This window comes from Cynocephalus volans, chromosome 10, assembly GCF_027409185.1.
Source record: "Cynocephalus volans isolate mCynVol1 chromosome 10, mCynVol1.pri, whole genome shotgun sequence".
Lineage (NCBI taxonomy): Eukaryota > Metazoa > Chordata > Mammalia > Dermoptera > Cynocephalidae > Cynocephalus > Cynocephalus volans.
The window spans coordinates 104,196,684-104,204,217 of NC_084469.1; positions in this window are offsets into that span (position 1 = coordinate 104,196,684).

A 7,534-nucleotide genomic window follows, 5' to 3' on the forward strand; every position below is an offset into this window, starting at 1 on the left:
AAAAGGGTTTTTTTTTACGTTTAATTGCTGTTCCACACAGGGATCAAACCCTGGACCTTGGTGTTATCAGCACCATGCTCTAACCAACTGAGCTAACCGGGCAGCCTGATCAATTTTAGAATATTTTCATCCCCTCAAAAACAAACCCCTCTACCCTCAGCTATCACCACCCTGTCTTCCCATCTTCGTCCTCCAAGCCCCAGCCCTAGGCAACCGCTAATTTACTTTCTGTTGCTACAGCTTTTCTATTCTGGACTTGGAATATATAACATGTGTTCTTTGTGGTTAACTTCACTCACTAAGCATAATTATTTCAAGGAACATTCATGTTAGAATATTTACCAATACTTTGTTTTCTATGGACAAACAATATTTCATCATATGAATATAGCACACTTTGTTTATCCATTCATTTGTTCATGGACATTCGGTTTGTTTCCACCTTTTATCTTTTTTTTTTTTTTTTTTAAAGATGACCGGTAAGGGGATCTTAACCCTTGACTTGGTGTTGTCAGCACCACGCTCAGCCAGTGAGCAACCAGCCATCCCTATATGGGATCCGAACCCATGGCCTTGGTGTTATCAGCACCACACTCTCCCAAGTGAGCCACGGGCCGGCCCACACCTTTTATCTTTTAATAAGGTTGCTATAAACATTTTTGTGTAGGTTTTTCTGTGTACATATGATTTTATTTCTCTTGAGCATATATGTAGGAGGGGAATGGATGGGTCACATGGTAATTCTGTTTAAGCTTTGAGGAACTGCCAGACTGTTTCAAGGTGGTCGCATCATTTTATATTCCCACCAGCAGTGTATGAACACTCTGATTTCTCCATATCCATGACAACACTTGTTAGTTTCTCACTTTTTTGTGTGTGTGCGTGTGACCAGTAAGGGGATCTTATCCCTTGACCTGGTGTTGTCAGCACCACGCTCTCCCAACTGAGCCACAGGCCAGCCCAGTATCTCACTTTTTCATTCTAGCCATTCTAGGGGGTTTGAAGTGATAACTCATTATGGTTTCAATTTCCATTTCCCTGATGACTAATGATGTCCAGCATCTTTCTTGTGCTCTTAGCCATTTGTCTATCTTCCTTGGAAAAATGTCTATTACTATTCTTTGCCTTTCTTTTTTCTTTTTTTTTTTTTGCCATTTTTAAATTGGGTTACTTGACCTTTTACTACTGATCGTTCCATATATATTCTCAATATAAATTTACTATGAGATACATGATTTGCAAAATTTTCTTCTATTCTGTGGGTTGTGTTTTCACTCTCTTGCTTTAAAACATTTTACTCTAACTGTGGTGATTCGCACATATTTTAAAATTTACATCTTAACAATTATTAAGTGTACAGTTCAGTAGTAAGTGCCTTGACACTGTGAAACCAATCTCCAGAAAAGTTTTCATCTTGCAAATTAAACTCTACCCATTAAACAACAACTTCCCATAAGCCACCCACCCCCCGCCCCTGGCAAGCACCATCCTACTTTCTGTCACTATGAATTTGACTACTGTAGGTACCACATATAAGTGGAATATACAGTATTTGTCCTTTTTTGACTGACTTACTTTATTTAGAAAAATGTTCTCAAGATTCATCATGTTGTAACATGTCAGAATTTCTCTCCTTTATAAGACTGAATAATATTCCATTGTATGGATATACCGTATCTAGTTCCATTCATTCTTTAATGAACAGTTAGGTTGCTTCCATCTTTTAGCTGTTGTGTATAATGCTCCTATGAATACAGAAGTACAAATATCTGTTTGAGTCCCTGCTTTCAATTCTTTGGGGTATATATGCAGAATTGGAATTGCTGGATCATGTAGTAACTTTGTTTTTAATTTTTTGAACAACTGCTCTATAGTTTTCCATATTGGCTTCAGCATTTCACATTCCCACCAACAGTGCACAAGGGTCCTTGTAGTGGATTGAATTATGTCCCCTCAAAACTCATTGAAGCTTGAATTGTATCCCCCATGTTTTATGTATTAGAAACTTAGCCCCCACTGTGACTGTTAAGAGGGTGGGAAATCCTATTATGGTAATTGAAATGTGAGCCTTGAAGAGGTGATTGGGTTGTAGGACCATGTAGTAGTGAATGGATTAAAAATGGTGGTCAGGGGCATGGTTCTGAGGGCTTTAAAAGAAGGGGAGAGTCTGTCTTGCTCTCTCTGCCCTCTCTGCTTCCACCATCTTGCAACATGAGACCCCAGGGTCACTGTTGCTACCACCAGATGGACTTTGGACTTCCCAGCGTTGGAAACTGTAAGAAATAAATGTCGTTTTTCTTTATAAAATACCGAGTTCAGTGTACTTTGTTATAAGCAAAAGAACCAGACTAATACAGAAAGCTGGTACCAGAGAAGTGGGGTGTTGCTCATAACAAATACTTGAAGATGTGGAAGCAGCTTTGGAACTGGGTGTTAGGCAAATGTTGGAGGAGTTTGGAGGATTTGGAAGACAGAAAGAAGGGGGAAAGTTTGGAATGTCTTAGAAACTGGTTACATGGTGGTGAGCAGAATGCTGATAGAAATATGGACTGTAAAGACCATTCTAAGGAGGTCTCAGATAGAAATCAGGAGTTTATTGGAAACTGAGGCAAAGATCACCCTTGTTCTGAACTGGCAAGCAAGTTGGCTGCATTGTGTCCATGGCCTAGGACTTTGTGAAAGTTGGAACTTAAGAGCTGTGAACCAGAGTATCTGATAGAAGAAATTTCTAAGCAGCAAAGCATTAAGGAAGCTGCATGGCTACTTGTGACAGCCTACACTGAGTTATGACAGCAAAGGCCCAAGTTAAAGCCAGAATTTAAAAGGGAACCAGAGTGTAAAGATTTGGAAAATTTGCAGACTGGCAGAGAGCATGCAATGGTGCAGCCCAGCAACCATTAGCTAAGAAGATTAGTACAAAGGAAAGAGAATATCAAGAGAAAGAGAAAAGGCCCTGAAGGCATTGCAGAAGCCTCTGGGGACAATTTTGCCATTTCTGGCCCAAAGACCTAGAGAGACAGAATGGTCTTGGGGAACAGGCCCGAGGCACTCTTCGTGGGCTTGCTGCCCAGGGCCACCTTCAGAAGCTGCTTCCAGCACCAGCACCCCAGCTGCTTTGGCTATTCCAGCTTGGCTAAATTGGCCCCAGGTATGGCCGGACATGCAGGTTTGGAAAATACAAGCTGGAAGCCTTGGCGGCATCCACATGGTGTTAGGTCTGCAGACTTGCAAAATGCTAGAGCTGTGGAAGCTTGGGAGCCTCCACCCTGATTTCACGAGATGTCTGGAAAAGTCTGGGGGCCCAGGAAGAGATCTGTCACCAAGGGCAGAGTCACTGCAGACAACCTTTGCTAGAGCAATGCTGAGTAGAAATGTGGGGTCAGAGTTGCAGCAGAGAAACCCCACCAGCACCATGCCTAGTGGAGCCATGAGAGCGGGAACGCCATCGAGACCCCAGACCTGTGGAGCTACCAGTGTGCAATGCCAGCCTGCGAGAGCTAAAGCATAACCTGAGACCAGGAAAGCCATAGGAGTGGAGCTGCCAGAGGACTTGGGGACATAACCCCACACCAGCATGCAGAGGAGGAAGAACATGGAACCAGGGTAACTGATTCACCAGCCTTGAGATTTAATGCCTGCCATGCTGGGTTTGGGACTTGTTTGGGACCTGTTACACCTTTCTTTTGGCCTATTTCTCCCTTTTGGAATGGGAATATGTACCCTATGTTTGTCCCACCATTGTATCTTGGAAGTAGATAACTTGTATTGATTTCACAGATGGGACTTTGAACTTTGGACTTTTGAGCTGATACAAGTTAAGACTTTGGGGATAAAATGAATGTATTTGTATGTGAAAAGGACAAGAGTTTTGGGGGCCAGGGGGAGAATGTAATGGATTGAATTATGTCCCCCCCCAAACTCATTGAAGCTTGAATTGTGTCCCGAAGTTTCATATATTAGAAGCTTAATCTCCACTGTGACTGTTAAGAGGGTGGGAAATCCTGTTATGGTAATTGAAAGGTGGAGCCTCAAAGAGGTAATTGGATTTCAGGATCGTGCAGTAGTGAATGGATTAAAAATGGTGGTCAGGGGTGTGGTTCTGAGGGCTTTAAAGGAAGAGGAGAATCTGTCTTGCTCTCTCTGCTCTCTCCGCTTCTACTGCCTTGCAATATGAGACCCCTGGGTCACTGTCACCACCACCAGATGGACTTTGGACTTCCCAGCCTTGGAAACTGCAAGAAATAAATGTCGTTTTTCTTCATAAAATACCCAGTTCCATGTATTTTGTTATAAGCAACACAAACGGACTAATACAGTTCTAATGGGTATTTTCACTTTTTTGATGGTGTCATTTGAAGCATAAAAGATATTCATTTTCATGAAGTCCAAATCATAAATATATATATGTGTGTGTATGTGTATATATATATTTTTTTTCCAGCAGTTTTTGCTTTTGCTTCATAATAAGAATTCTTTTCCAAATCCAAGGTCACCAATGTTTTCCCCTATGCTTTTAATAGAGTATTATAGTTTTACATCTTTTAAGTTTAGGTTTTTGATCTATTTTGGTTAATAATTGTATGTGACGTCGATGTAAGGGCTCAACATCATTCTTTTGCATAGGACTATCCAGTTGTTCCAGCACCGATTTATGAAAAAAAGAAATTCTTTCTGCATTCTCAGCACCTTTTCTGAAAATCAGTTGAGCATATGTGTATGGGATTATTTCTGGAATTTCAATTCTTATGCATTGATTTCTATGTCTATCTTTGTGTCAGCACCATCATGTCTTAATTACCATTGCTTTGTAGTAAGTTTTGAAATCTAGAAATGTAAGTTCTATTTTTTTTTTCTTTTCGAGATTTATTTGGTTAAAACCAAGGTCAAGGGTTTGAAACCTGTATCCAGCCAGCAGCCCCCCCCCCACAAAAAAGATTAGTTTAGCTTCTCACAAATTCACATAAAATATTGAAACAGCTTTACAATTTCTATAAAGAAGCCAGCTAGGATTCTTTTTTTTTTTTTTTTTTTTTTTTTTTTGTCTTTTTTTGTGACCGGTAAGGGGATTGCAACCCTTGGCTTGGTGTCTCCCTCACCGCGCTCAGCCAGTGAGCACACCAGCCATCCCTATATAGGATCCGAACCAGCGGCAGGAGCGCCGCTGCGCACCCAAGCACCACACTCTCCCGAGTGCGCCACGGGGCTGGCCACCAGCTAGGATTCTGATAGGGATTGTAATGAATCTGTAAATCATTTGGGAAATATTACAATTTGAGGCACTAAGAAAGGTAAGACATCAGTTCGAAAAGAGCCCCTATCAGAGCAACATGAATTCTACTGAAATTGAAGCAAGAACAAACATAAAATTAATGATGATGCTTGGGTGAAAGAGTAATGAAATCATCAATGCTTTACAAAAAGTGTATGGGGACAATGCTCCAAAGAAATCAGCAGTTTACAGAGAGATAACTCATTCTAAGAAACGACAAGACAAGGTCAAAGATTAAGCACTCACGGCAGACTATTCATGTCAATTTGCAAGGAAGAAATTAATTCTGTTTGTGCCCTAATTGAAGAGGATAACAATTTTAACAGCATAAACAATACCCAACATCATAGACATCTCAATTGGTTCAGCTTACACAATTCTGACTAAAAAATTAAAGTTGACCAAACTTTCCACTTGATGGGTGCCAAAACCGTTGTGCACAGATCAGCTGCAGACTAGAGAAGAGCTTTCAATGGAAATTTCAAACAAGTGGGATCAAGAACCCAAAGTATTTTTTTTTTTTTTTTGTCTTTTTGTGACCAGCCACACCACGCTCAGCCAGTGAGCGCACCAGCCATCCTTATATAGGATCCGAACCCGCGGCGGGAGCACTGCTGCGCTCCCAGCGCCGCACTCTCCCGAGTGCGCCACGTGGTCGGCCCCAAAGCATTTTTTCAAAGAAGTGTAACAGGAGATGAAACATGGCTTTACCAGTACAATCCTGAAGATAAAGCACAATCAAAGCAATGGCTACCAAGAGGTGGAAGTGGTCCAGTCAAAGCAAAAGAGGACCAGCCAAGAGCAAAGGTCATGTTAACAGTTTTTTTGAGATGCTCAAGGCATTTTGCTTATTGACTTTCTGGAGGGCCAAAGAACAATAACATCTGCTTATTATGAGAGTGTTTTGAGAAAGTTAGCCAAAGCTTTAGCAGAAAAACTGCTGGAAAGCTTCACTATGCCAATGCTCTTGCTCATTCCTTTCATTAAACAAGAGCAATTTTTTTAGAGTTTTAATGGGAAATCATTAGGCATGCACTTCACAGTCCAGACTTGGCTCCTTATGACTTCTTTTTGTGTCCTACTCTCAAAACATCTTTAAAGGGCATTCATTTTTCTTCAGTTAATAATGTAAAAAGGACTGCATTGACATGGTTAGATTCCCAGCACCTTCAGTTCTTTAGGGATGGACTAAATAGCTGGTATCATCACTTACAAAAGTGTCTTAAACTTGATAGAGATTATGTTGAGTAATAAAGTTTAAATTTTTATTGTTATATTTTAACTCCGTTTTTCCCCAAACTTTTTGAAGTCCCTTTGTATCACCTGAGGATAGTGGGGATGAAAAGTCTGATGAGATATCAGATATCGGGGCTGGGGAACGCTCCCTGAACTGACTTAACAGGATTCTTGCTAAAAATGTATCTAACAGGAAGTACAGGGATGGACTTGGTTTGGGAGAGGGTTCAGAGGAGCCTGACCAAAATTTGGTATAGCAAACAACCTCTGTCACTTATATCAGTGAAAATAGGTATTGAATTGCCTTAAGGATATCAGTCATTTACATTTCAGAATTCTCTAGGGACATTCTTAACTGATCCAAAATAAATTTCTTTCCAGTGTAAAATATATACCTCAGAGTTGTATTGAACACATCTCGTAGCTCATGGCTGGTTTGAGAAGAGCCCCTTTGCCCAGGCTAGAACTGTGGGGTTCAAATTACCTGGCAGAGCCAAGTGCCTAAGAGTCCAAGTCCTTTTCTAAAGGAGTCCAAGTCCTTTTCTAAAGTGCCAGATGTGTGGAGTTGGGAAAGGGATGGGTGGAAGCCTCAAGGTCTTAAACGGTAAAAGATCAAAATGGAGCCAGACTCTATTACCTATGATGAGGTCACCTGTAAGTGTCTGTGAACAAGGGTGATCCCTGGAGGACATCTGACCCTCGTGATCCAGTTTGACCTTGCGTCGGGACCGTGTTGTTCTGGACTTGCTCCTCAAAGGGTAGCTCACCAAGGGATTTGCTTCATTTGGAAACTGAGCCTGGAATTCCCTGCACACATCTGTGTCCCCGTTCAGAAGCTTCTGCAGGAAGATGACAGTATCCAGTCTGAGGACCTGGAAAAAGTTCTGGTTAAATGCCAATGTCTCTGGCAGGCACAGGTTCAGGCACACGAACAGAAAAAGTGTCTGTTTGACTCGGCTGTCACTCAGGCCAAAGGGGGGGTGGGGCCGTGCGATCTGTCCAACCAGGGGCGACGCCGATACGGTACGT